The sequence below is a fragment of the Lagopus leucura genome, unplaced genomic scaffold (assembly GCF_019238085.1).
Source record: "Lagopus leucura isolate 7727_CA_CO unplaced genomic scaffold, USGS_WTPT01 Super-Scaffold_100049, whole genome shotgun sequence".
In the NCBI taxonomy this organism is placed as follows: domain Eukaryota; kingdom Metazoa; phylum Chordata; class Aves; order Galliformes; family Phasianidae; genus Lagopus; species Lagopus leucura.
In genome coordinates, this window is record NW_024962295.1 from 886,303 (window position 1) to 913,462 (window position 27,160).

Below are 27,160 nucleotides of genomic sequence, written 5' to 3' on the forward strand. Positions count from 1 at the left end.
CTTTTCTCGCAAATAAAACAAGGTTTGCTTTGTCCAAAGTAGTCATTGATAACTTTGGAACCAATGGATTTGGCCAATGGGGAAAAAATGTAGACCTGTGCTGAGATCTGAAGGAAATAGGGCTTCATTTTTTCTGGTTCTCATTTGTGTCTTGCAGTCTGTATTGGTTTCATGCTATTTACAGTGCTTAGCTGGTGAGCTGTGTTCTGTCCTGCTTCAGTCAGGGCAGTGTGGGGATTTGCACATTCCTTAAAAGTTTGGACTAACTAACAAGTTCATCTGGAAGTCAGAGCATAAAAAACCACAACTCAATACCTTTCTGAAATCAATTTTGCTGTAGTGAAGCAAACTTAATTCCAACCCATGCATTTTTCTTAAAGCCAAGAGGTCTAATAAAATCGATGCATGCAAAGAAAGCCAGCATTTCATATGTAATTTTATTTAGCTGCATGCCCTTGCAGAAACCAATATCTTTCCTAGTATTATTTTTATCAAGAAAAATACTATCTGGTATTTTGGATTAGACTACAATAAAATGGAAAACAAGTAGTTAGTGTTTTATAATAACATTAGTTCTACATACATACTAACAGGTGGTGAGTGGATACGTTTCTCCACATTATGCTAGTTTAACATCAGTGAAAATGTAATAAACCAGCCTTATACGTGATACAGCAATATTTCCTCACTAAATCATGTCCCCTAGCACAACATATAAAGGTTTCTTGAACACCTACAGAGGTGGTGATTCCCACTTTGCTGAGTGGCCTGTGCCAGCACCTGACCACTCTCTTGGAGAAGGAATATTTCCCAATATCCAACCTGAATATCCTATGGCACAACTTGAGGCCATTCCCTCCTGTCTTATTGCTTGTTACATGGGAAAGCAGGTGACTCCCACCTTGCCACAACCTCCTGTCAAGCAGTTGTAAAGAGCTGTATGGTCTCCCCTGGGCCTTCTCCAGACTGAACCATCCCAGTTTCTTCAGCTGCTTCTCAAAAGATTTGTGCTTCAGAGTTGATCTTTAATTTTGACTCCTGTTTGCACCCTGTGGACACTCAACACAAAGTCAGTTTTTAATGGTGATGTTTCAGTAGCTCTAGCAATACTTGGCTAGGATGAACTCTACATGTGTATAAATTATAACAGCGCAGTAGTCAATATCCTATAGAGCTGACTGAGTCTTCCTAAGCCTAATGTAATTTCAAGACTTTTAATGGCAGAATATAGCATTCCAGAAGAAATAAGCACAGGTTTTATATGTAACCTGGTAATGCTTCTGAGTGCTTCAGAAATAAAGGGGTTGGGAATAACTAACTACTCTGGAAGTTCAGTGTGTAGATGTGAACCATAATGCTTACTTATCCTTGGTCCTATTGACTGGGGAATACTAGGAACTGTGTGAAATCTTGATGTAGCAGTGCAGGATGGTTGTTTGTTGTTGACTGTCCATCTTGTGTCCCTTTTTTGTCCACCAAAAGTAGCTTGGTGGATCAACCCCTGCTGGCATTTGTCATGGCCGTGATTCTGCATGCATGTGGTACCTGCAGCTGCAAAATACCATCCATGCGTCTAATAGACTGCAACTGCCTTTTGTTCTGTCGTGGTGTGGCTTCAGGAAGACTAGTGGGAGATTGTTCGCCATATTCTAAACGTTGTCAGGATTAGCTCTGGCATCTTAAATATCTTTCTGTTTTATATCCTTTCTAATGCCAAATTCAAGCTCATATCAGCTTCCAGCGAAAGCCTTTGCTGCACTGGTTTTCATGGCATGAGAACTGACTGGTTCAGTAGGGTGCTGTCAGGGCAGTAGGACTGATATTAGACCTGCCAGCTGTATTTTGGGTTCTGGGCAATGAAGAGCTCACACGACTTCTCTGTTTTGTCTGCATGCTCTGCTCTCATCATCAGCAAAGCTACTGAAAAAGAAGAGAACAAATTTTTCAGAGGGCAGGTTCCTTGGCTACCTGCCTTGAAGAATGCTGTTTCCTTTTTTCAGATATAATGCTGTATCATCATAATCATGCCATTATTCTTTGTATGGCAGAGAGGAAGCATGCAAGGCCATCTGTAGATAGGGCAGTGATGTGCCAATGCTGTGCAGTGAGCCAGCATTGTGTGCCTGACCTGGGCAGAAGGGTCAGCTCGTACAGAGGTGGTGAGTATTGCAGGTATGGCTTGAGTTTGAAGTACTCTGTAATTAAAATGTGCTGAAACCATCCATGCTGATGGGTGCACTATAAACATTTTCACCCAGTGTGCGGCTTAGCATTCAGCAGCAGTTAAAAATCTGTCTTTATCACCAATAGTTTCTACTGAGGAATGCAACATTAGGCAGCAAGCTTCACGTTCAGAACAGTGTTGTGGTATGTTTCCATCAGTTACAAAAGCAGATGCTTTGAAAGAGCAACACGGAGGTGAAAGCAGCATTAAACCAGCTGCTTAAAGGATGTGTCCATGTGCTTGGCTGTTGTGCATTTAAAAACAAAAAGGCACAATTAGAATCAAGTTGAAGAAATAAAGAGGTGTAATCATGAGCCACTACACTGGCCTGCTGATGAGAGCTATTCAATCCCTAAACGAGGAGGGAGTGTTCCCAGAATTTAAAATTGAGTGGCACCTGTGAAGTACCATCCAGGATGAGCTCATGAAGGCTTCCGCAGATTGGGTCAATGCTGAAAGGATATATGCTATCTTGATTTTAAAATCTACATTTCTGCTTGCTGCGAATTTGGGGCTTTCAATCTGATGCAAGGCAGGTAGTCCCTAGGTAGTGCTGAGTAAGGTGCAGTTTGATATTTGTTCTGACAACAAAGTCAGTGTGAGACATTACCTCTGTCTCCCAGCCAGTCTCTCCGGCCCTTGTTTTCCTGTTCAGTACCCACTTAGCTGGGTCCCAGCAGGGATGTGTGTGGCTGTGCTGTCAGGGGTGGAGTGCCCAAGACATCCTCACAAACAGGCAGGATGCTTCAGCAAGGCTCTGCTAACCTGTATCTGAGAGCTGCTGCTTCAGCTATCAGGCTGAGTACTCAAACTGTACCTTTACTGTCTAAATATGCAGCTTGTGATGAAAAGAGCACTGTGCAGGAATTTGAAAACAATCTTCTGTCTGATGTTGTAAAGTAGAAGGAACTTTTCTATATGTGGGGAAAAAAAACAACCCATCACCTCTTCATGCTCAAAGAACGCCGATAGGCTCTGTTGCTAAGGGAACCATTTAGCATCTGTACTTGCATTTGATTCCATACCTGTGCAAACAATTACACAAGATCGGTGTCCCTGTATTTGTTCAGGCAGAGGCTGCCCAGAGACAGAAATGACTCTTAAAGCGATCAGACATCGCATCTTTCAGCACGCGTGCCTGATTGTATGAGGGCATGTCTCACCACCTGCCTGGGCTTTCGTATTGGAGAGTGTAATTACATTGCCCTGCACTGTATTTTGAGTAATATCTGGGAATGGAAACCCCAAGGGCGTTTAGTACAGGCTTGTGCAGAAGTCAAATTTTGTATGCTGGTTCATTTAACGTTTCTAATTTAAAGAGCAGGGTACAAAAAATTGGCTTTCTCTTCTGTAAGAAAGCTGGCAGGTTGTTACAGGCTGCTTGGTTGTTACAGGCTGCTTTTAGGGTGGGTATAACTGATGTGATGAGGGAAGACAAAAGAAACCTGAGGTGTAACTTTCTTTTTTAGTGTGTCAACTTAGTGTGATGACTAGAGTGTTATTCTGCAGGAAAAAAGTGAAGTGAAAGACTTTCCAACCTTTGGGGAACTTTGATTCACCCCACCTAATATTGTGCACTGAATTGGACATTTAGAATTCTGCTGTTGCTGCATTCAATGTGTGGCTTCCTGACTTGATGTCCTTTAAACTTGATCCAAACAGGTTTTTCCTTGTAACTTTTCTATGATGCTATATGTGAAGCACTTAAAGAAATAATTTTACTTTTTTTTTTTTTTTTTTTTTTTTTTTTTTTTTTGCTTCTATGGGGTTGTTCCCGTTTAATGGAAAAGAAAGAGGGCTACAAATCTGAAATTTACTAGAATAAATCTGGTTGGTCTTAAATGATTATTGTACTGTGGGTTGAAAACACATCAGTTCTTGACTTCAGGTTTCAGTTTTGAGCAGTATGTGTATTTTAAATTAGACATGAACTTCATATCAAGTTGTGCTTAAAGATAGAAACACTTATGGACTTGTGTTATCAGAATGCCTATGCCTCTGGTATAGGTGAAGGGTTTACCTTCTGGTGTTTTAGCTGTCAGTTGAACATAAAGGCTTCTGCTGTTGACATGGATAGTGAAACCTGATCTAGTGAAAGGGGTCGTCGTCTGTGGCTGAGGGGCTTGGCAAGGTGATCTCCAAAGGTTCCTTCCAACCCAAGCCGTACCAGTGGCAGTTATTTGTGAGAGTCTTATCCACTTGGGCTCCATTTGCTTTCGGGTATTAAAAATGAGAACAGAAACACCTCAACAAACAACCCAAAATTTGTCTCTTCAGCACTGATACTAAGCCTTTCTGAGGAGAGTGCTAATTCTGAACTGCACTCTTTTTCATGAGAACATAAACTTGTAGGATGTTTCTAGGAGTTCTAGTTCAAAAATTAGTGAATGATGTGGTCTGCTGAGACAAAGTGAGTCGTCCTTTAGCACAGCCTTTTCATAGCAGGGCTTTGAGCAGCAGCAGTGCTGAGATGGGAGATGCTGTGTGGTCACGTAGCTCTTCCCTGTTGCATGACCTTCAGGTTGTCTTGCAGCAGCTCTGAGAACAGAGCTGAAGCTTGTTTACAGTTTCTTAGTCTGAGCAAGTTTTGGGCTTACTGTTAACTGTATTAGCATGCTAATTGAAGTTACAATTATTGAGACAACTCAGTATTCCTTGTTACATTAGGAAGCTTTATAGCCTCCAGTTATAGCTTGCGGCAATATAATTTTCTCTAGATATTTCATAAGAGACATAAATACTCTTGGTGATAAGGTTGTATAACAACACTCAGAATAAAGCAAATCCTAAGGTAGCGAAGTACTGTTTTCATATTTGTTCCATAAAAACTACTTAGGAAAGTGATGCATTCTTTGGAGCTTATTTTTCATTTTACTTTGCCTTGTTTCCACCCTTTCTCCATATTTTCTACACACATTTTTTTTTTTAACCATAAAAAATGGATTGTATGGATCTGTCTAGCTTTTAGTCAGGATCTCAACTGTCAATTTTGTAGCTGTGTAATGAAGTCAGCAAGAGTGTTCTATGGCTAGGCAAGATTGTATGACAAAGCAGTTTGTTGGTGATGTGATCTTCCTGTTCTTAGCACGTTACACAATTGGAGAAGAACCATAATATAGAGGGTCTCTTAAACTTCTTGGCACTGTTTGTAGGTGGACAGCATCAGGCAAGTTGCTTGCCTCTTTCAGGCTGCTTTCTTTGCTTATTTGTACAGGATTAATGGAAGTCATTTCATAGAAGTCCTACACATTTAGGAGATGGTATTGAGAAGGTAATGAAAGCCCAGAATCAGCACAGATCTTCAGGAGTGGGAAAGAAAAGGTGGAGTCCAACTGTGCATTCTGTTAAAACCTCATATGCCAAACTGGATTAGGATCGTACACTTCAATTAGGATTGTTAAATGTGCTTCAGTTAATTTGTATCTGCAAATTCACTGGGGGTGCTGGAAAACCTTCTATAAAATACCTTTCTTTTTTTGTTGGTACATGGATGTGTAAACGTAAGTATGCTTTCAGTCAGGCTCCCAGAAATCTCAGTAGGCACAATTTCCATGTGTGCAGGGAGAGAAGAATGTTAGCTGCCTTGAGGATGATCTGAGCTGCGAGATACTTGAGGAATCCCAATTTTCTTGCTGAGTTGCTTTAGCCACCCCACTGCATTCCCATTAGGAACATACTGCTCTCTTTACTGCTCTCTACATACTTTTCACAGCTAGCCTAAATGTGAGCTTCTCCAAATGAGCTCCTTCCCTTCCTGCATGTCTGCTGCTTGAAAGCTTTCCTCCTAAAAGCTAGAAAGGACTGTTGGGTTCCATCTCTGCTCATTACCCCTCCAAGGCTGGAGTGCTGAGTGGAGCTCTCTTCCCGAGCATCCCATTGGTGCACCTTTTCTGCATGTTATTTTGTTTCTTGGAGGGTTTCTTCAGTGTTAAAATAATTCTGTAGGAGAAAGATACTAAGTGCTCTTTTTCAGGAGTACCACAGCAGTGGAAGTGACCTGCTGTGTGAAGGAACTTACTTTCTTCTCATAATGCTTCTTTATTTCGTGCTTGGTGCAGTGATGAATGAATCACCACCACTTAAGCACAGTGCTGTTAGCCTCCTGTCCAGAAGTGGACAGCATTTATGAGGTCTTCTATTGGCTGAGGATTATAAGTGGAGCTCTGGCAAGCCAGGATGTGGCATTGGAGGATTATGAGGAATTTACCTGAACATGGATGCTTCTGACTTCCGGGGAACCTGACTGTGTCTCTGCAGTATACTGGGAGTATTTTACAGCAGTATAAAGCAGCCCCTGGGATTAATTGGTCAAATTTTTGCTACTGTCTTGCAAAAAGTGTACCAGAGTCTACTTCTCTGTCGGGGAACATACATAGAAAAGACTGAAGAGAAACTTGATTACCTATGAAATAGATTTGTAGCTGCCGAGGGGAGAACTTGGTTATGTGCTGCTTTCAAAAGAATGTGAGGTGTCATCCATTCCTGGACAGAGAGCATCTTTTCTGGAGCTGATGAGATTTTTGTTCCATCTTAGCTAGCTGGGGGACAGGGCTGTCTGGCTTTTTCTAATTGTTCTTCAGGTCTGAAGGACGTAAACAATTCATGTGATGAAATGTGCAAATGTTAGGGTGCAGAGATACAAATCATCCAATCATTTAGTGAAATTTTAAACAACTCAAGGTAGACTGAAAAGATAAGTCTGTGCTGATTTGAGAGCAATTTCTCAGCTGTCAAAGTGTTGGCCTCATAATCATCTTCTAATAATATAGCCGAACAAGTAGGTTGCACAGTTGTCTCGTGTCTCAGGGGATGAATGTTCATTTTACCTTCTGCACACACAAATCCTTGGTCTTTGCACATTAATGGGATGTCTTTCAAAATTAACTTCTGTTCACTCGAACAGTGAGTAAACTGGTATTTCTGGCTCTAACATCAAGTTCTAATATGAAGTGTTGGTGACTTTTAGGTTGTATCTGCAGAGAGAATTGTGTTGTTAGAAATGCTTGGCAGGGAGCTGCCCCTACAAATTGATTGTGGAGCTGCCCTGTGTCTCAGCATGTTCTCTGCTGTTGTTTTCAGCCTCAATCCAGAGATGATATCAGAGGAACCTGGGAAGCTTGAGCACTGCAGCATGGAGTCCTCCCTGGTTGTGTGGTTTGGTGCAATATTATCACTCAATAGGGGGATCCCTGGAACAGCCTCGCTGACTTGCAGCTGCTCACAGCAGTAGAGCTCCTCCCCACACATGGTGCTCACTGATGCAGTGTTGGTTTCAGGGAGGTCATGCGAAGTGCTCTACACTGGAAAGCATATAAGGGCCAGAACAGTCTGAACTGGAGCCAGAGAAGTTCATGGAATGGAAATGCAATTTCCATTACTGAAATAGAGTGAAACCCTGCAGGATTCTTTACTGCCATCTGGTTGCTGAGAACACACAATGTAGCTGAAGTTGCACACCATGCTGTTGTCAGAAAGTGTAAGAATGGACAAGAACTGTTAATTTTTATAACAGTTCTGGTTTTCCATGTGAGGCACACTGAAGAACAGGATAATATCATATGCCCAGTTAACAATGGTGTCATTTATAGAAAGATCTAAGGTTTATTTTCCTGTTGTAATAGTGGCAACATCACAGTTGGGATGAAGTGGGGGGGAATTGAGAAAACCCATGCTCCTTATTTTAACACTGGGAGTTGTTTGACTATAGCTTGTTGCTGTATGGAATTCTGTGGAATCACACTGTGGAATTCTGTTTGTTCTTGCTTTTCACTCACTGGAGAGAAGCAGCCGTGCTGCCATATGGGTCAAACCTACTGAGATGTTGAACCAAACACATCTTAAATTGGTTCTGACAATGTTTGGCATGGTAAAAGGATAAAACTATAATTTGTCCTATCTCATCAGCATTTCTGATTTGCTTTATGGGAATAAACTAGATTAATAACAAAAAAAATCCCCACGTTCATGTTTGTAATCCCTACTGGTTGTGCAATACCCAGAGAACTAAATCAGCTCTCTCTCAGTACATGGCAAAGGCTTCACAGATGAGCTCACTAGGACCTGGGATATGCTCATTTTGGAGTTGTTCTTCCTGAAAGATAAATAAAACCTGAATTAAGGCTATTCTGTCAACAATTCCAGAAGGATTTTCTCCATTCTGAGATTAATTTGTCAACCAGATACCTTGTTACATCTCCTCAGAATTACTAGTTCTAGGCTTGCTTGGTGCTGTTCTCATTTGCATGAAGGATGCACTCAAGATTTTTCATTTCTTGTTCTGTAAGACCTGCAGGTTTGTCTCAGCTCACACATGCATTGTCTGCTTCTGTGCAATGGTGCTGCTTGATTTTGAGTTGTGATTTAGCTTGGTTTGCACCATGTCTGACTGGCACTTTCCCCAGGGTCCAGGGAACAATTGCATCTCACTCCATGAGCTTTGTTAGACCATTGCCAGCTTCATGCTGTTTCAAGGCTGCATTGAGAGGATGAAAAGGAAGACAGATGCCTTACTAGAGAGGGAAGAGAGGAAAATCCACATTAGTTGAATATTAACAGAATTTTAAGCAGTTCCTTTAGTTGTAAAAGCCTTGCCACCCCTCATTTCCTGCACATGCTCACAGCCTTCAGTATTGCAGGAATGCACATCTTGCACCCATTAGCAGTTCAGCGATGGCTCTGTGCAGCTCCCTGTAGAGACAGGGAAAAGAGTGTGGGAGCAGTTTGGAGTCCTGACATCCGTTATCCCTTCTGCCAAATTGCTGCAGTATGGCAACCAGATGGGAGTTCTGCCATTTATCCCAAAGAATGAGCCACCCTTTGAGTAAAGCTCTTTCATTAAGGATGGAATCTTAGAACCTTAGGCACAGCTCTCCCACTGGATTTGTTTCTGTGTTTTTTAACTGCATTTTTTAAAAAATGAAGATAGTGTATAATGGAGAGTTTGTTTAGTTAGAATTTGTTTAGACTAAATGATTTAATCTTGTAAAAGATGAAAGAACAGAAGAAGCAGATGGTGAAGAGTAAACTCAAAGCATCATTCTTTGATAAAGGTACTGTTGTTTACATTTATTTCTAGCCATATACTTTCAGCTTTTCTCATCTGTTTCACATGTTAGCACAGGTGAAAATATTTAATTAGTGTTTACATATAGTTGCCTCAGTTTCAAATGTGGTTAAACACTTGAGATGCATCATTCAAAACTGCATTTATAATATAAGATGTATACAGCAGTAAACTGCAAGAACATCTTTGGTCATCTGAACAGTTTGCCCTTCTCTGTGTGATTGAAGTAAATGGATGTACAAAGGCAAGGAAAAGTGCATGCAAGCTTGAACACTTTTCCTCAGATGATTGGCTTTAGAAATTCAGTGTCTAGAAACCATATAAAACTTTAAATCATGTGAATTTAAGCCAGGTGATGAATGACTGCTGTTGAAAGTGTGTTTTTTTTTTATTAAAAAAAAAAGACAACAGCAAAACACTGGGGGTAAAGGCATTAGCCTGAAGGTTATTTGTGTGTAGATTCCATGTTCAGCCTTGCATATTTGCAAAACTTTGCAAGCAATGCACTCTGAATCATTTCATCCTCATCTGAATTTAGGGAAACCATTTGCTTAGGTATTTTATGCCATCTGTGAATGTTCATCTGCAGTTTATATGCCAGATGTGTGCTGGCAGCATACATGCTACCAAAACCGAGAATCCAGGATTGCAATATTAAGCTGAGCGTTGCACATAGATAGAAGCAATCTTTGTAGGCTGTGCTTAGTTTGCTATATGAATTCATTAAATTCACATATAAAAAACAAAAAGTACGCCTTGCCATCTACAGTTTAGGTGCATGTCTGAAGGAAGCCCTTTTTACAGGTGTGTGAGCAACAGCAAATGGGAGGTCATCATTCCACTCATCTGCCATGGTGACATGAAGCCATTTTCCCATGAGTGGGGCACTGCTGTTGTCTTACAGCATGCTTTGCACTGCCTGTGGTGTGTTTGAAAGCTGCTGTTTTCTCGTGGTTGCTGCAGGGATGAGTGCTGTACGCCCCTATTTCAGGGAGTTTCTCTTTGAAGCAGGGAGGAGACGAGATGTGGTACCCAGGAGAGCTGCTGGAGGAAGGGTAGGCACCTACCTGGTGTGCTTAGCATGCAGCTACAAAACCCCAGCTTTGGAAGGATACAGTGGAGTGCACTCTGAGGAGTTTTTCCCCATTCTCCTTTTGTGGATAGAGTAGTTCTAAAAGGGTGAATTTTTAATAGTTTTTCTGTGGTGTATGTTCTGCTAGCAACAAAACATTGCCCTAGCGCAGCCACAGAAACGAAAGGCCCTGAAATAGTGACTGAGTTAGTAAAGTGATATAGATAGAAGAGAGTAGGGTGGGATGCTCTCTAAATGTTCGGGTTGCGTGGGAGGTATGCATACAATTCCACTTACCTCAGTTATTTGAGGCAGATTCTTCCCACGTGGCAGGTGGTATATTTTAAGAGGAGGTATATTTTAAGAGAGCGCAAGGTCTGTGCTAATGCATGTCTAACCCACAGGTCTGCTCAGCAAGTTCTCTCATGCGGAGCTTTGTGCTCTTGTTGGCTAAACAAGGTAGTCTGGTACCAGCTGCAGTCTAAATTTAACTTGGCTATCTTTGTATTCTCCACCTGTACCTATGAGCACAGCCAACATTCCCTACGGCAGCACTTCATATCTGGCAGGCACCTTCTCATGAGCAGCTATGAAACTTTGCTAACGAGTCCTGGAGCTTCTTATGTTCCTTCTCCAAGAGCTGCTTGCTGTTGAGATGTCAAACATCTGCCTGAAGCAAGGCCCACTGAAAAGAACGGCAGAGCCCCAAGTGCTGAAGTGATATTTATGTTGTTGATATACACAGCTGTATTTCACACTGGGATTATGCAGGCTAAAAGGTTTTTGCTTAAATGAACTGTTTAGCTGGAAAACACCAAAAGGCTGAATGCTGCAGACAGGTTTTCAGTAGTCTTCCATTTGAAAATTGTTTACGTTAACTCCGTAGCATTTGAATCTCAGTTTATATGTAAAAGCTCAATGTTTCTACACTACTATGCAGTGCTGGTAAGATGTTCCTTGGAGCTGGGCTGCTGCCTTTACTTACACACCCCATGCAATGCAGTGCACGTGCTTGTGAAATCCCAGCAGTACGTAAGGGAAAGCACCAGTCCCATCTTGTCTTTGTGAAGTGATGGCAACCCTTCGGATTAGGCTAATCCACATGCAGGTCACCCAAGAAGACATGCATTATGCTTTCTGGATGCAAGTACTAATGCTTTTAATTAAAATATTGTAGAGGGTGCTCTTAATGCTTATATTTAAAACAGCTGATCAAGTCAAAGTAGTTTAGTCATGGCTTAGAGCCACTTAGCCCTTCTTTGCACACCACCTTTAACCTCTGCTCTTGTGTTTGTAATATGCTTAAAGTTTCTATTCATTTTATTAGATTTCAATAAGCCACTTATAAAAGTAATTTCAAATTTCAACCCAATTCCTTGAGAATTCAACTGAACTGGAAGTTCTAGAGTTGATGTTTAGACTACTTTTAGTACATAAGATGTTATTTTAGGTTTTAATTGTTATACTACAGTGCTGAACTTCTCATGTGTGCCTGTTAATTACTGCGTCCTCATACTGAATACCTTACCTCAAATTACAGGGATGGTGTTAGGATCATTTGCAGTTAATTGTGCAAGACCTTACACTGTTTGGGATGTCCAGGGGCAGGGGTACTGTGCATCACTGAGGCACAGCCTACAGCAGTGTTGATACAGAATTGAAAGAAACTTCATACAGAAGAATCAAGGTTCTGGTCTGGAGGACTGCATTGTAGATTTGCATGTAAAATGTGTTCTGGCCCTACTTTGTAAGAGCTGAGCTTTAATAGGTTTTGGACTTTGCTGGGTAGGAGGTATTAGGTTATCCATTAATGTTTAATTACATGGCATGTGTGTTCAGTAGATTTTTGTGGTTATCACCTGTAAGCCTTCAGGTTGGAAGCTGCAAGCTGCTGATAGCCCCTGATTGTGGAGCACCGTAGGTGCTAGCAGTGCAAAGATCAGATTGGTCCTTCATGGCTCCTTTGCAGTGTGCCTTTTCTTTGGCAGCTATCTATACAGTCCTGTAGAGATAGGCTTGCAGGTTGTTAATGAATGTAGGAAACTGCCACGTTATCTATTAATAGAACTAAGATTTTTTTTTTTTTTTAGGTCTGGATAAAGATAAATGCATAGCTAAGTTGATTGTTGAGGCTTTCTGAATGTAATTTGCTTCTTGGGTGGAAACATTTCACTTCTCTTGGCTTCTGTTGGTCGCTTTTCCTCTTTGTAGCTGTGGTGATGGGCCATGCGAAAGCTTTTCCCTCCACTCACAGTTTGTCAGTGGAATGCAGTATTGAGTTGGAAATAGGAACACACTGGCCAAGGCATTGTCCATACAGAAAGCAAATAAGTAGCATTAAAAAAAAACTGCATTCAGTTGGCTTGGGCCCGAGTGCTTCAAGAGGTATTGCTATTATTTGTTATTAAGTTTTTCACTTCCTGCAAAAACAAATAATAATAATAAAAAAATCATGTTTTGGAGACAGAATAGCATAGGATAAGACATTTTCAGGTAACTGTCAGGCAGTAGCATGTTGTTAGCCCAAAGTGCAGCTCCTTGAGGAGAGTGCAAGTTAAAAACTAAGAGCTGGGGTGGGAGGAAGAAACAAGCTCATCTGCTGACAAGAAACAGAAGGGCCATTCTGTAGAAGCAGGAAACTTAAGCAAAAGTAGCAATACTTTGTTAGGATAAAAATATGAGGTGTGTACAGCAAAAGCGCAGTCAAAACAAAAAGTGATGTACACAAACAACCTCAGCGTGAGGAATGCAACAGAAATATGTCAGTCTGACTGCTCTTCCTTTTTATCTTCCTCTGTAGCACAAGCAGCTAAGGCTCCTCGAGGGGGGTTTGGGTTTGGTTAATTACCAAGTGAAGCAAGCACTGGTTGTCAGTGCTTGAAGTCTGTGTCACGCAGCTTCATGGCATACACTGGGTGCTTGCTGTCATGTTTGATGTTCCCAGAGCCCTCCACTGCCCCTACAAAGAGTGCAGATCTCTGCTATGGAAATTCATCTGAGTTTCAAGAAGTTTGTACTCATATGATCAGTAGAAAACAATGCTGCAAAGTAAAACAGCAGGAGCAAAGATCTGTTCAAGGTCTTGAGTCTTCCCTGTTCTAGGAGTATGCTGAGATCTTGTGTAAGAGCCAGTGGCTTCTCTGCATCATGTTCAGGCAGAATTGAATCTTTGATTATATAATAAACTCTAAGCCTTAAGCAGCTGTAAATGCTTACTGAAATGACATTATGAGTGTTATATGAGAAAGCAACTGCATAAGGAGTCTTGAAAACATTTCAAAGCATGTTTTTCTTAAGCTGTTCTCTTTTTAAGCTCATCAGTCAATGATGCTTCCTTTGAGAGACGTTCTGGGTAAGGCTGTCAACAGATAAACTTCTCAGCTAGCAGTTCACCACCCAGTTTAAAATCCATCCTCAGAATAGTGTGTGAGTACATACTGATGATCAAATCACCGGTGGAGAGCAGTGAGGTCTCCCCTGAGCCTCCTCCAGACTGAACAATCCCAGCTCCCTCAGCCACTCCCCATAAGACTGTGCTCCAGACTCCTCACCAGCTTTGTGGCCCTTCTCTGGACATGCTCCAAGGCCTCAGTGTCTTGTAGCATGGGACCTGAAACTGAACACAGCACTTGAGATGCAGCCTCACCAGACTTAACTGCAGGGGGGCAATTGCCTGCTCCTGCTGGCTGCGCTATCTCTGATATAGGCCAGGATGCTGTTGGCATTCTTGTCCTGAGAAAAAGTGACTCAAGAAGGATGGTCAAGAAAAGTAAGGCAAATTCAAGGGGCAGGTACACTGGCTGAGAAACTTTATTTGCACATGTCAAAATGCTGTAGGGGCAGAAAATCCTTGTGTTGAGCTTCAAGCAAGGAAGGCATGATAAATCTGGAAGGACTTGATAAAATATCAGAGAAAAAAAAAGTTGTAGGTGTGCAAGGCAGGTGTCTCAGAAAACAGCAAACATGTTCAGCACATTTTGCATAATCCTCTGATTTCCTTACTGGAGCAGTTACATCCACAAAGGGTAGAGGTGTAGCAGTGAAGAAGCAAAGCATCCTAGAAAGTAAAGAGTGGGGGAGTATTGGAGGGGTTGTACTACAATATCTCCCAAAGAAAGCCTGAGATCGAGTCTAAGAAACAATGTTTGAATAATGCTCAGCTGCTAAAAAGCTGAGTGCTTCAAAATTCAGGTCTTGGGGCGGCCTACTGTTAAAAGAGGAGTTCATCAATCAGCAGGAGTTGCTGGTTCTGGAGCTATGAGTGCAGATTTAACAGCAAGATGCTTACAACAGCTGTACTTCAAGGAGAGGGCAGGAAATGGTTGGATACCTGGGTGAGGTGCCTGCAGCCTGAGCAGCAGGTATTGATACCATGCTTGTGCCTCAAATGAGGAGTGTTCAGGAGGAAGTCACAAGTGGTGCTCCTCCAGGGTCAGTACTGCGTGCCTGTCCTGTTCATTATCTTCACTGATGACCTGGATGAGGGCACTGAGTGCACCCTCAGTAAGTTTACAGATGACACCAAGGTAGGAGGAAGTGTTGATGTGCTTGAGGGTAGGAAGGCCCTATAGATGGATCTGGGCAGGCTGATTGCTGGGCTGTGGCAAGTCAGATGAAGTTCAACAAGACCAAATGCCAGGTCCTGCACTTTGGCCACAACAACCCCAGACAATGCTACAGGGTGTGGGGCAGAGTGGCTGGAAAACTGTGTGGAGGTAAAGTATCTAGAGCTGTTAGTCATTGCTGGGCTGAATATAAGCCAGCAGTGTGCCCAGGTGGCTAAGAAGGCCAAAGGCACTCTGGCTTGTATCGGAAAATAGCATTGCCAGCAGGAGCAGGGAGCTGAAGGAGATCCTTGTTCCTTACTATTTTGGCTCCAGTAAAGTGTGTGACCTACAGTGAAAAACAGGACAACAAAACAAGAGAAGCATCCACTTGAGTCATAGCAACCGTCGCATTAGGAAGTTGCTTAAATGATCCAAGCAAATACTTTAGGCATTGTTTAAGTTTAGTAAGTCAAGAAATAATCATGCTATTACACAGCTTTGGCTGATGACTGTATAGTTCACCTTGAAGCTAAGGAAATTTAAATTTCAAAATGAAGGAAGGACAGAATCTCTGTTCTAATTTCATGCATTATAACCATAGTGTGCTCGGAGGGAACAGTGCCCTATTTTCCTTTCTCTGTTTGGGAAGGCACATATCGTGAGACCACAGGGAGTGTATCTGCCTCAATGTGGGCTGCAGTTCCTGCGCAGCCATGCAGTAAGTTCCTCACCTCTTACCAACATAAGCATCTGATAGAAAACGGAGTGTATCTTTTGGGAGTGTTTGGTTTCACTGTCTGCTCTCAGGTTGTGCATATGAAGGTAGGTTACTGATCTCGGTGGCAGGGATCCATTGTCAGGTTCAGATAATTTATCTCAGAACGATGGTCTTATGGTAGCTCAGCTCTTCTGTTTCACATTAAGTATAAGGAGAAGGTAAGCAGGAGCTTAAACTCTCCTCTGCAAGGCTATGTCAGATGGGAAAGTACTTTCAGAGCAATCTAACTGATAAATTTAGAGTGAAGTTCTTTGCATTTCCTGGAATAGCTGCTTCTGAAAATATCTTTCACTTAAACAGATTGGCAGGACGAAAGTATCTCTGTTATCATAGGGGAAGAACTGTACAATATGGCACTAATGCATCCTTGATGCTTGCTGTTACCATCAAATCATAGAATGATTGCATTGGAAGGGACCTTAAAGGTCATCTAGTTCCAATCCACTGCCATAGGCAGGGTTCCCAACCACTAAATCAGGCACTAAATTATCTTGAATAAATTGCTTTGATTTGTGGTGGGGGTATAGTGAACTTGTGAAGATAGAGCTCTGAAAACACCACTGACCATAGGTTCTGTGAGCTCTCCCCACCCAGTCCCAAGGGAATCCAGTAAATATATAGGGAGAAACATACATTTTCACTTTCTTTTTTAATCAATATTAAGTATGAGGCTGAAATTTTGCTTTGGTGCTTAGCATTTATCACATCATCCAGTTTCTTCTAAAAGAAAGCAGTGTAAGGGAGGACTGCCAAAAATGACAGGAAAACTCCAAGTTGAATCTGAGTTTAAAGGATTTCAGTAAGCAGAGTGTTCTTTAGAAAGCACGTAAGTTTTAATCACGTTGGGTATGATAAACTGGGTCATCACTCTTTCATGAAAACCGCAGGCATTTTGACCATTTCTTATTTTAGCATCCGACGTGTAAATATGTTAAATAAGTCTAGCATCTGAATTTCAAAATGTAGTGTTTAAAAAACAAACAGCGTTTCTGTTTTCCTGTAGTTTATGGTGAAAATCTTGTCTGTTTTTCGCTGGCAGTAGCAAGGTATCTGTACCAGTGACTTCCTGGGCTGGCAGTTAATGTGGACACCATCTAGAAAGTATAACCTTGCTGATATCTGTGGACTACCTTCCCAGACTTTTCCTTCAAACTGCATTTCATGATGGTTTTATCAGTTGTGATTTACTGTCACCTTCAGCCTCCACAGTCCTGAGCTGGGTTTCTGGGCAGAACACTTGTTACAATGCTGGGCAAGCCCCCATTTCTTCTGACCACACCCATTCTGTGACTTGATAACCAGGTCCTATGTTCCAAACTGGTTTTCATCCTTCTGTGTGGAAAGATGCATTAAGTTTGACCTCCAAAAAAGCAAAGCAAATAGCCTCCTTGCTTCTGTCATGCAGTCATGGAACCATCTCAAGGTTGGGTTGCAATCAGGTCAGCTCTGTAGCAAGACTTGGCTTCGCTGTAGTATAGATCCACAGCTTGAGGTTGCACTCCTGGAGATTCCTGTGCCAGTTTGTGAAGCACCAAAACCAACAGGCAAGCCTGTTCTAATGAAGCCTGTAGTGTTTCCTTGAGCTGACTTTTGCTGCATCACGTGCTTCATGTTTGATTACCCTCAGCCTCTCACTCAGAGCAGTGAGATGAACCTCTCCCCTGATGCAGATAAATGCACAGCTCTTTGTGAAGAGTGAGAGCTCTTGTGAGTTGTGGATGCTCAGTTTGTTCCTCAGAGTTCAATATCTCTACTTTCATACCATGGAGGAGGCCGTACAGGAGGGGTGTGTGGATGGCTGTTGCCAAGAGGAGAAATGAAGTAAAATGGTCTTAAATTCTGTATTTTTCTCCAAATGACAATCCACGTGAGAGGGAATCAAGGTATTTTTGACCGTAAGGGATGGCCAGGTGTAATAGCTGATGAGTATAATCTCTTCTAAATAGCTTCTTTTTCTCTGTAGTGACTTCATAGCATTCAACAAAGGGTTCTTATCCTGTTCAGCCATGAGTTCCTGCAAGGTCTGCGTGCACATCTGTGCAGTGAGGACTGGGGGCATGCTCATGTGCAGAGGTAGCTGTCACACATCTGTGGTATCTGCAGCTACTCTTCGTGGTCTCTAGTTGCCTGTGCTATCCAGTGGGGCTGACCGGTTCCTTGTGATGGCTCTCCAGCTTGGTTCAACTGTGAAATTGTTGGGAACGCCTCATTCAAGCAGGGCCTTCCATGGGTCTGGTGCCAGTCTTTCCTGGGAAAGCAAGCAGTTGGGGGCAGGGAGGAAGGCCAGGGTTTCACTGCTGCTGCAGGGAGTCCTCAGGTGTCCTTAACTTCAGGAGCTGACCCAGAGAAACAGTGGGACTTTGGCCTGAGATCTCCACAGAGCTTGTTTTCTATCCCACGTGTGTCTTGCTTTCTGTTCCAACTTTGGTCTCTTGCTTTTTCTCATTAAATCAGTTCTCTGTGCGGCTCCGTCTGGGCCTTGTAGCACCATCGTTAATCACTGGGTAAATGAGAGAGCGCACAGCTCATTACGCTCCTGCCTGTCTTCCCCACTGTATGGCTGTCATCCTCTCTGCTTCATTTGGCAGGTTTTGAAAAGCTGCTTTATGCAGACAGCTCCTCTTTGGCTTGCCTAGAGCTCAGAGGGGCGGAGGTTCTTGGCTCGCTGTGAGCTGTGGGGCCTGCTCTGCTGCGGGGATCCTATTTTCCTTCTCTGGATAGGAGTGCCTTCTGGTCCTTGTGGATCTCCTGATTTTTGGAAGCTGTGACTCAGAAGGTGCAGGTTGCCAGCTGATGCTGGGTCCAGTGAGCTCATGGTTGAGCTTGGGACTGAACTGATTCTAATATCCTGCTATTACATCAATTGAGTCGATTTTTTTTCTTCCTTTCTAAAAGACTTTGGAAGATCACTTTTCCAAAAAAGCTTTGTCATAGAATTGTAGAATGGCCTGGGTTGAAAGAGACCACAGCGATCGTCTAGTTTCAACCCCCTTGCTATGTGCAGGGTTGCCAACCACCAGAGCAGGCTGCCCAGAGCCACATCCAACCTTTTTCTGCTTTTTATACATTAATCTCTTGTTAAATTGTGAGAGAAGAGTTCTGCCCTAACAGTGAAGAGACTACAAGTCCTCTACAAAACACTCTGTTGTCATTTATCTTGCTTTGATAGCTCACATGGACCCCAAGAAGACAGACATGTTAGGCTTAGGATACTGGCTGTTGCTTGGCAGTGGCATCATAACTCTGCCAAACTCAGTTTGTATGGGGACTCTTGCAATGGGAGCTAAACACTTGGTAAAACTCTAATTGAGATTGCAAAGTTAAAATAGGTGTCCTCGTGATCGGTAGTCCTTTGAGCAGTTGTAAGTCAGGGACTCCTTAGAACGTCACTGATCTGTCTGAGCAACGGTGGCAGGGTATTTATTTTTCAACCTATTTTTTTTCTTACAATATTGTAACAAAATGCCATGTTACTCTTCTGTGTTCCTCTGAATGCATTCAGATAAAATGATTAAGCAAGTCACTCTATAAAATGTTCCTGAAGTTTGGCAGGTAGATACTGCAGTGGTGGAAAGATAGCTTATGATGTTAGCCTCATCTGAATAAAGGGATGGAAGTGTTCAAAATCTGTTTTTTAAGGATTCAGGAGACTGGAAGCCAATCTATATGGACGTTCCTGCCCTCATACCTGTGTAACCCAATCTTCTGATGGGTCTTTTGTCTTCTACTCTGTCACTGTGTGAGGAGATGGAGATCCTGAAGCCCAGCTGGTGGGATGCCACAGTCTGCTCTTGATTGGCATCTTACAAAGGCATGGGCCATGAGGATCTCTGCATAAAACAGAACAGTGGAGCTCTGGAGACTTCCAGCAGTAACTAGTGGTGGTAGCAACCTTCTAGTGAAGCATGCAGACTCCTTCAGCTTACTTCAATTGATTCTGCATTGGGCAGAGACTTTTGAATTCTCCCACCTTTTAAAAGCAGTTCGTTGACCTGAACAATATTATTGGCAATGGGGGAGAGTGCATGTGTAAACTGCAATATTCATATTGCTTTTGTAGATACATTTCCTAATTCTTCAACTGTGTGAAACATCACTGAAAGAAAGCTGGAAAAAGCTGAAAAAGCAGTTAGGAAAAAGCTGAAAGGGTTCATTTTTCTTACCAATGCTTCTTTCTGAGTGGGAAAAGAAAGGTAATACACAAACCAGATTTTAACAAGACAAACAATGCAATAATTATAGGTAAACAGAACTCCTATAATATCATACTTCCCAAAAATAGATGAAAATGGTATCTCTTCCCTAAAATGCTGTCAGTTTTCCTCATCTATAGGGTGAAAAAAAAAAGCTCTAATGATATTGTCTAGAAAACAGTAGTATATCTTTTTTTCCCCATGTAATTCTATGAAGCCATTAGCATTCTTCTCACGTGGCCTTGGAGATGCCATCACTAGCTATTTCATTCTCTAGGAGTTGGAGCTTTTTCGCGGTGTTCACATTTCACGCTTCCTGCTGATACGCTGTGCAGGAAGAACTGTATTACATGGCTGTGCTGGGCAGCTGGGACTTCCTGGATGTTTGCATTTTTTAAGGCTTTCCCCATCAAACCCTCAAGTAAGGCAACAAATAATTCTTTCTGGTCACATTCTGTAGAGAGCAGATGATATTTGTGGGGAAGGGAGGAATTACTGTGCCCTGTGGAAGCCAGATTGTTTCATGAGCCGCAGCACTGCTCAGTTCTGTACACATTTCAGTGTTCTTATTGACATCTCAAAATTTATCCTTGGGAATACTGCTATGTAGTGGGAAGAAAATGAGATGCTGTTAGCAAACTGATAATTGAAAGTAATAAAAGCCTTAAGCAAATGCATAAAACTCTTCCCAACCATGGTATTTATGGCCCCAAACTGTTATAGAGATATTTATAAGTTCAGTGGAAATACAAAACATATGGTGTCTTTATCCGGAAATATTCTTTCAATTATATCCTGCATGGATCTCATAAACATCCCTCTTTCATCTAAAAATTCTCCAGTACATTAGGTAAGAAACATTCCATTTTGCAGGGGAATGTGGTAAACAAACATCTTGTTCTAACAGATGTCGAAGCGTGTTTTACAGATTTCAATCAGCAAAAAGAGTATTCTATAAGTTTTGGCTCTGGTAGCTTTAAGTGCTGCAGCTGTTAGGCCACACATCCTGTATTTTGCTTTTCTATTTGTTATAGTGGAGATCATGTAGGATCAGCCTACTTCTTTGGGGGGGTTTCATCTGTTAAAGCGTAATGATCTGAATCAGCTTCCACTGCCATTTACTGAAACTCCTGCTTCACAAATGTAGCAGGATCATAGGGATGTATTAGATGAGACGTTAAAGCATAAGGAATTCTGGAAGCAATTTTTCCAGCTCTTTCTTGTTAGGCACTAGAAATAGTGCTTCTGGGAACTGGTGTCTGTGAACTAAATCAAAAGGCAGTTTCATGCTTCATCTTGGCTTTGAGAGGAGCCTGCTGTCCACTGCAGCTGCCATCTGCCTCTGCTGAAAGGAGAATGGGCACTGGCTCTGATCAGGCGCTTGGAAATGAGATGTTAAATACCCTTCTTGCTGAGATGACTGCTTGGAGGTGCAATTCACAAGCCTTGTGCTGTTTTCTGCAAAGGTAGAGAGTAGTAGACCTGCAACTTTCCTGACTTTTTTTTTATTCTTGAGCACTGTCATGGGTCTTGGAAGGCTCTGCCTTGTTGAGATACTATGCCTGCAAGAGTTCCATGGAGGTCAGTTTGCCTCTGCTTCTATCTGGCAGGAGCTGAACTGTAAGGCTATACATGCTGTATTTGAGCTGTTTAGTGGAAAGCTTAGTATTACAGGGCTAGATTAGAATAGGTTGCTCTATTGAGTTGCTGTCAACATCCTCCCAGATTTTACCTTTATTTATTTATTTATTTCATTTCTGAAGAGATGATGCCATCCAGCCTTGCTTGCAGTGGTAGTAACTCATTTAAATCGGCCTCTGTTTTGATAGATCACTCCTTCCTTTGGTGGAAAATCATGCATCAGACGTATCTCATGCAAAACTGAATCTTTTCTTCTCATCTCCAAACAGTACTGGTCTTGTTCATCCTTTAAAGACTTGTGCACAGCTGTTGCAATCTCTACTATGCACTCATCTCTTCTCAAGAAAGTAGGAGGACATCTGCCTATGAGATGGCTGGCAAAAGACCATTTGGTAGTGCCCCAGGCATTAATGTTCTCTTAAGCTAATTTTCCTTTCCAGATTTTTTACTTGTTTCCACTTTGTAAATGACAGATTCAGGCCTCAAGTGCAGACCTTCATGCCCTCTGTGCTCTGGATTGGGTATTCAGAATCTCAGCATGGTAACCGTTTGTTCAAAATGCAAACTACTGGGAAACAATGTAATTGGAGAGGAAAATATGTTCACTTCAAGTCAAGGAACACCAGAGAGCTAATTTTCCTGATTTCTGACACTCGCGTTGCTGATCGTGGGGTATAAATTATTCAGATGTTAAAAGATCACAGTTGTAAATATGAAAGGAGTTTGTAGCCGTAATCACAACAAACCAACATTACTAAATTGCCAAGACAAATTATTCTCGCTGTCAACCTTGGGTTTTTCAGTTTGACCTTTAAGCCCTGGCACATGCTGTTGAGCTGTCTGACTTGGGGGCTGCAGCATGGTTAACCTGTGTGTGGGGACTTCTCTGAATCTTTGCTCCTCCAAAGGCTTCAGAAGCATTTGAAGTTACTTTGGAAGAAGGTAATGATGGAGTGATGTAATGATGTAGTCCAAACACCCAACGTGACAAGGAATGCTACAGGGGGTACTCTTGGGATTGTAAGTTTGTCTTAAGGTTTGGATGGGTTACAAACACATGGCAGGTAGGGATGGGGGGCCATTTCCAGCCTTGCTTGTGGAACTGATTTAACAGGAGAAATGTATCTCTAATGTGATGTAAAGCACTTTCTATCTGGCTCTGCTGTGTGGGTTGTGCAAGAGAATCTGGAGGGGAGCATGAGATGCAAATGTTGATGGAAAAATCTGTTTCTGACTGTGTGAGGTGTGCCTGGGACTTCATAACGCATGGGGTAAGACACAAGATTTTCTTCTGGCTGCTGTGTTGGGAAGAAATATCCTCGCAGCAGGTGAGAGTCACCTTCTGTTATTCATGCTTACAAAGGCACTACTGCTGAGCAGTCAGGGAGCTTGCCATTTGGCAAGCAAGCCTTTTTCTTGGGCTGAGAAAGACCTTGAAAAGGGTTTTGTGGAGCTGATATTGAGAGAGACAGCTTCAGCATTTTCTTTATGCATAAAGCAGGGCTACAGAAAAGTGGGGTGAAGCTTTATTGTTAACGTTCTAGTGTTGCTGCTTTTTAATGTATAACGTTTCTGTAATATCAGCCCAGGCATCTTGGCTCTTGGGTTCTCTTCCAAGATTGGGTTGAAATAGCATCATTCTGGGAGGTAGCTGTTGGTTGACATTCAGCTGAACATGAGCTAACAGTGTGCCCAGGTGGCCAAGACACCCAGTGGTATCCTGGATTGTATCAGAAATAGTGTAGCAGGCAGGAACAGGGGGTGACTGTCCCCTGCACTCAGTTCTGGTGAGGCCACATCTTGAGTACTGTGTTTTGGGCCCCTCGCTGCAAGAAAGACGTTGAGGTTCTGCAGTGTGTCCAGAGAAAGGCAATGAAACTGGTGAGGGTTCTGGAGCACAGGTCTTACGGGGAGCTGGAACACATCAGTCTGGAGGAGCCCCAGGGAAGCCTCTCTACAACTGCATGAAAGAAAGTTGGGTGAGGTGGGTTCAGCCTCTTCTTCAGTGATGGGACAAGAAGGAATGGTTTCAAATTGTACTAAGGGAGGTTCAGGTTAGATATTAAGAAAAAAAACTTCCTCTTCAAAAGAGTGGTCAGGTGCTGGAACAGGCTGCCCAGAGAGGTGGTTGGGTCACCATTCCTGGGCATGTCCAAGAAACATTTAGATGCTCTACTGAGAGACACGGGTTTAGTGCAGAAATGCTAATGGGTGGTAGGTGAATGGATGGACTGCATGATCATGGAGGTCTTTTCCAACCTTGGCAATTCTATGATAGGTTATTTCAAGAACATGAGAGACGTCACTGGGAAGACTAAAACTTTGTTGGTCTATTTGTGACTTACAGTACTATGCTAGATAGGATCTGATTCTCCATTTGGAGAGTACGGAAGTTCTCTATGTGGAGAAACCAGATGGAACGACACAGTGTCAGAATAACTATGCTTTCTGTTTAAGGAAAACTTCTTGTGTTAAGTTCACTGAAGAGTGGGAGGATTGTACTAAGTTCTGGCATCAGTGATTATTTTTGCTGCCTCTCCTCTAGGTGGTGGAGAGAGGAAGAAAGTCTTTAGGATGCCATTATATAAAAACTGTATTATGACTTCACCATCTACACACTGTGGTTGTGGTTGCTGGGTGAGTGCCAGACACCTCTACTTCGCAAGAAGGCATCTGTAATGTTTGGTACTTGTTAAAAACAAAACAAAAAACAATTCCTTGAAAAATCTCTTGACAGTTTCCACTGAGTTGTTCTTAATGTAAGGGCACACAGTTTTGCCTCAGAATCCCATGGTATGCTTTGGCCAGCTGATGTGAATAGCATAGCATCTAGTGAGCCCACAACATCTGCACAGCTCTGCTGAGCACTTAACGAAGTTGTGAGAGCAAATCCTTCCTTGCTCTAATTCTAGTACCTTTAGTGGTATTACATGGGGTATTGATTTGGCCCATTTTAATCTAAGAGCACAACTCCTGCCAAAATTGAGGATAAGCATGACAACCATTACACTGATTTATCAAAGTAAAGGGGAGTTGTGTTATGAATTTTAGAATTTAATGTAGTGCATAAATGGCATTTCCATCAGCAAAAATTGAGGAGGTTGATTTATAACAGATAACTCCAATAATTTTTGAATTTCCATATTAATAGGAAAGTGGTACTTCCATTTGTGCTATTATCCCCATACGTGCCTTCATCTTATAAATATGGAAATTTGGTAATTATCTGTAGAACTACTCTATTTTCAGAGTGTATCACCGAACTTTAGAAAATGGAGTTTGTATTCTTCATACTGTCCATTTTTTGGTAAGTTTCTGTTGAGTCTGGTTTACTGTATTGAAAGATAAAGTCAGTTTAGCCATGTTTGATAGCCTGTCTGAAACCAGGTGGCTGCTAACTAGTTCATTTTCTTAGAGCCAAAAGCTCATACCATAACACCAGATACTATGGATTCATTACTTTGTTTTGTGAGCTTAAGGGCAATGTGCTGAAGTATTGGCAGTAATTAAAGTTATGGCCAAAACTGTATTCTACATCATTACATGGAGTCGATGGGGTAAGTATTATCACCTGCATGAACAATTCTTCCAGGTGCTGGTGGTCGTCTAGGAATGTAGTAGTGCTAGCTGTATTGAGAGCTAAAATTGGAGAAGGGCAGAACACGGTTCGTGATAGATGGTATGGTATCTTGGAAGTGAGCATTGCCTGGATTTGAAGTGGTGAGGAATGAAAGCTGTACTGCTAGGGGTTTGGTTACACTTGTATTCCATAAAATTACACTGCTTTTAAACTGTATGTCTGCACATATAAGTCCTGCAGTTTTGGGAGTAGTAGCCAGGAGTTTTGCAGCTGTTTCACATTACTTTATGTCTCCTTTGAGTCATTCTTCAGTGCTGATGCAATAAAGCAGGATGTAAGCTATGGTTATGGGGTATTTCTAATAAAAAGCCTTCCTGCCCTCCTCGCAGTACAAAATGCTTCACTGCAGGGGCTCAGGACATCTCCATCTCCTGACGTTCCTCTGGACCAAGTCAACCAGTGAAAATGTTGGCCTGTGAATGGTGCTCTTATTTCTGCAAAGGTGCCTATGCTTTAGGAATTGAGCTGCTCTGTGTTTTAAATGGTATGTCTAAGGGCTTTCACGTGGAACACCTTCTAAACTCTCTTTCTGATGTCTTTCTGAAGCTCAGTGTTCATTTCAGGGGAAATACATTTTAGAGGGAAGCACCATTTACCAACAGAAGCCTTTTTTGGGGAGCAAAACATATTAAAATAGGCTTTGAGTGCTGCTTCCTGATGGCCTTTCAGCGGTCTGAGGTTCATCATTAGAAAATTGATTTTTTTTTTTTTTTTCTGTGAGTGAAAACTGGCAGTCTGAATATTGAGAAGATCTTTGGGATGGTTCTTTCTGTCCCACCTGTAAGCTGTACACAGTGTGTTTTGTGTAGCTGAGAAATCACACGTGCTATGAGCTGCAAATACCTTTTATAGGTTGAAGACATGATGTCAGGGACTGAAACTGTGCTCGTTTGCAGCACTAGCAGCTCTGAGCATCAGAATGATTTCATCAGCCTTACTTCAGAAAACAAACGATGTTTGATTTAGCTGGGCAAAGTGGTATTTCAGGCCTGGCTTCAGCAATCTTCCTGTAGCTTGCTGGTTGATCTGCGAGAGATGAGACTGAGTAAACAGTCTATCATAGTCAAAATTGGAAGCAGGCACCTTGAAGCATATCTTGAATGTGTTTGTGTTGCATATGGGATGACAAAAGTGAGAGGATGTTCTGAATGCTTCTGTGACCTTCCTGTTAAAATGCTAACTTAATTTTGGCCACCAGAATCAAGTACTTTGATGCAGCGACGCTCACAAAACTTTCTTGGACTTGAGTAGCTGCAGCTGATGCTCTGTTACGTTTTTAAACAATCTTTTTCCTTGAAGCTCAGATCCTTCTGTAACCCTCACTTAATGTTGCCTAGGGCCTGAATAGCATGTCCTGGAAGTCATTTTTTTCCATCCTGTTCAAGTATCCTTTTGTCAGGCTCAGGACATCTCTGAGGAGCTGAGATTCTCAGCTGTGAGGCAGATCTCGCATAGATTGATGTAAAAATGAAATGAGGAAAAATGGGAGGGTTGTTGAATACTTTCAGTTTTCTAACACTATGTTCTCCACTACCACGGAGTACTGCTTTTCAGTGCCTCTCTGGAGATAGCAATGCTTTTAGTCTTTGAGTTTCTGAACTTTATTTTTTACAGCTGCTCAGCTTACGGAGTTGTCCTCCAAGTGGCTCTCCAAGTAGGGATGCTTTGCATGCTTACTTCCATTCCACTCTGCTGCATAGGGGTCTGTCTGCAGTCTTGGTAGCCATGCCTGCACTTAGTCCTGGGTGCACATCTTCATCTGTCTATACGCATAGTTTTTCCTGCATCCACAACTAGTTAGGATGTTGAATTTTTTTATTTTTTTATTTTTATTTTTTTTTTCCTTCTTGGCCTCCATGTGAGGATGAAGTGGCACATATCTCTGCAACACGTTGCAATGGGACAGAAAAACCAGCATTCATGGAACTACTTGAAGCAATGAAAGGTGAAGGGCAGCATTTGTTGATGGAATTTAGCCTTCTCTGCAGAGTTAATGAGAATT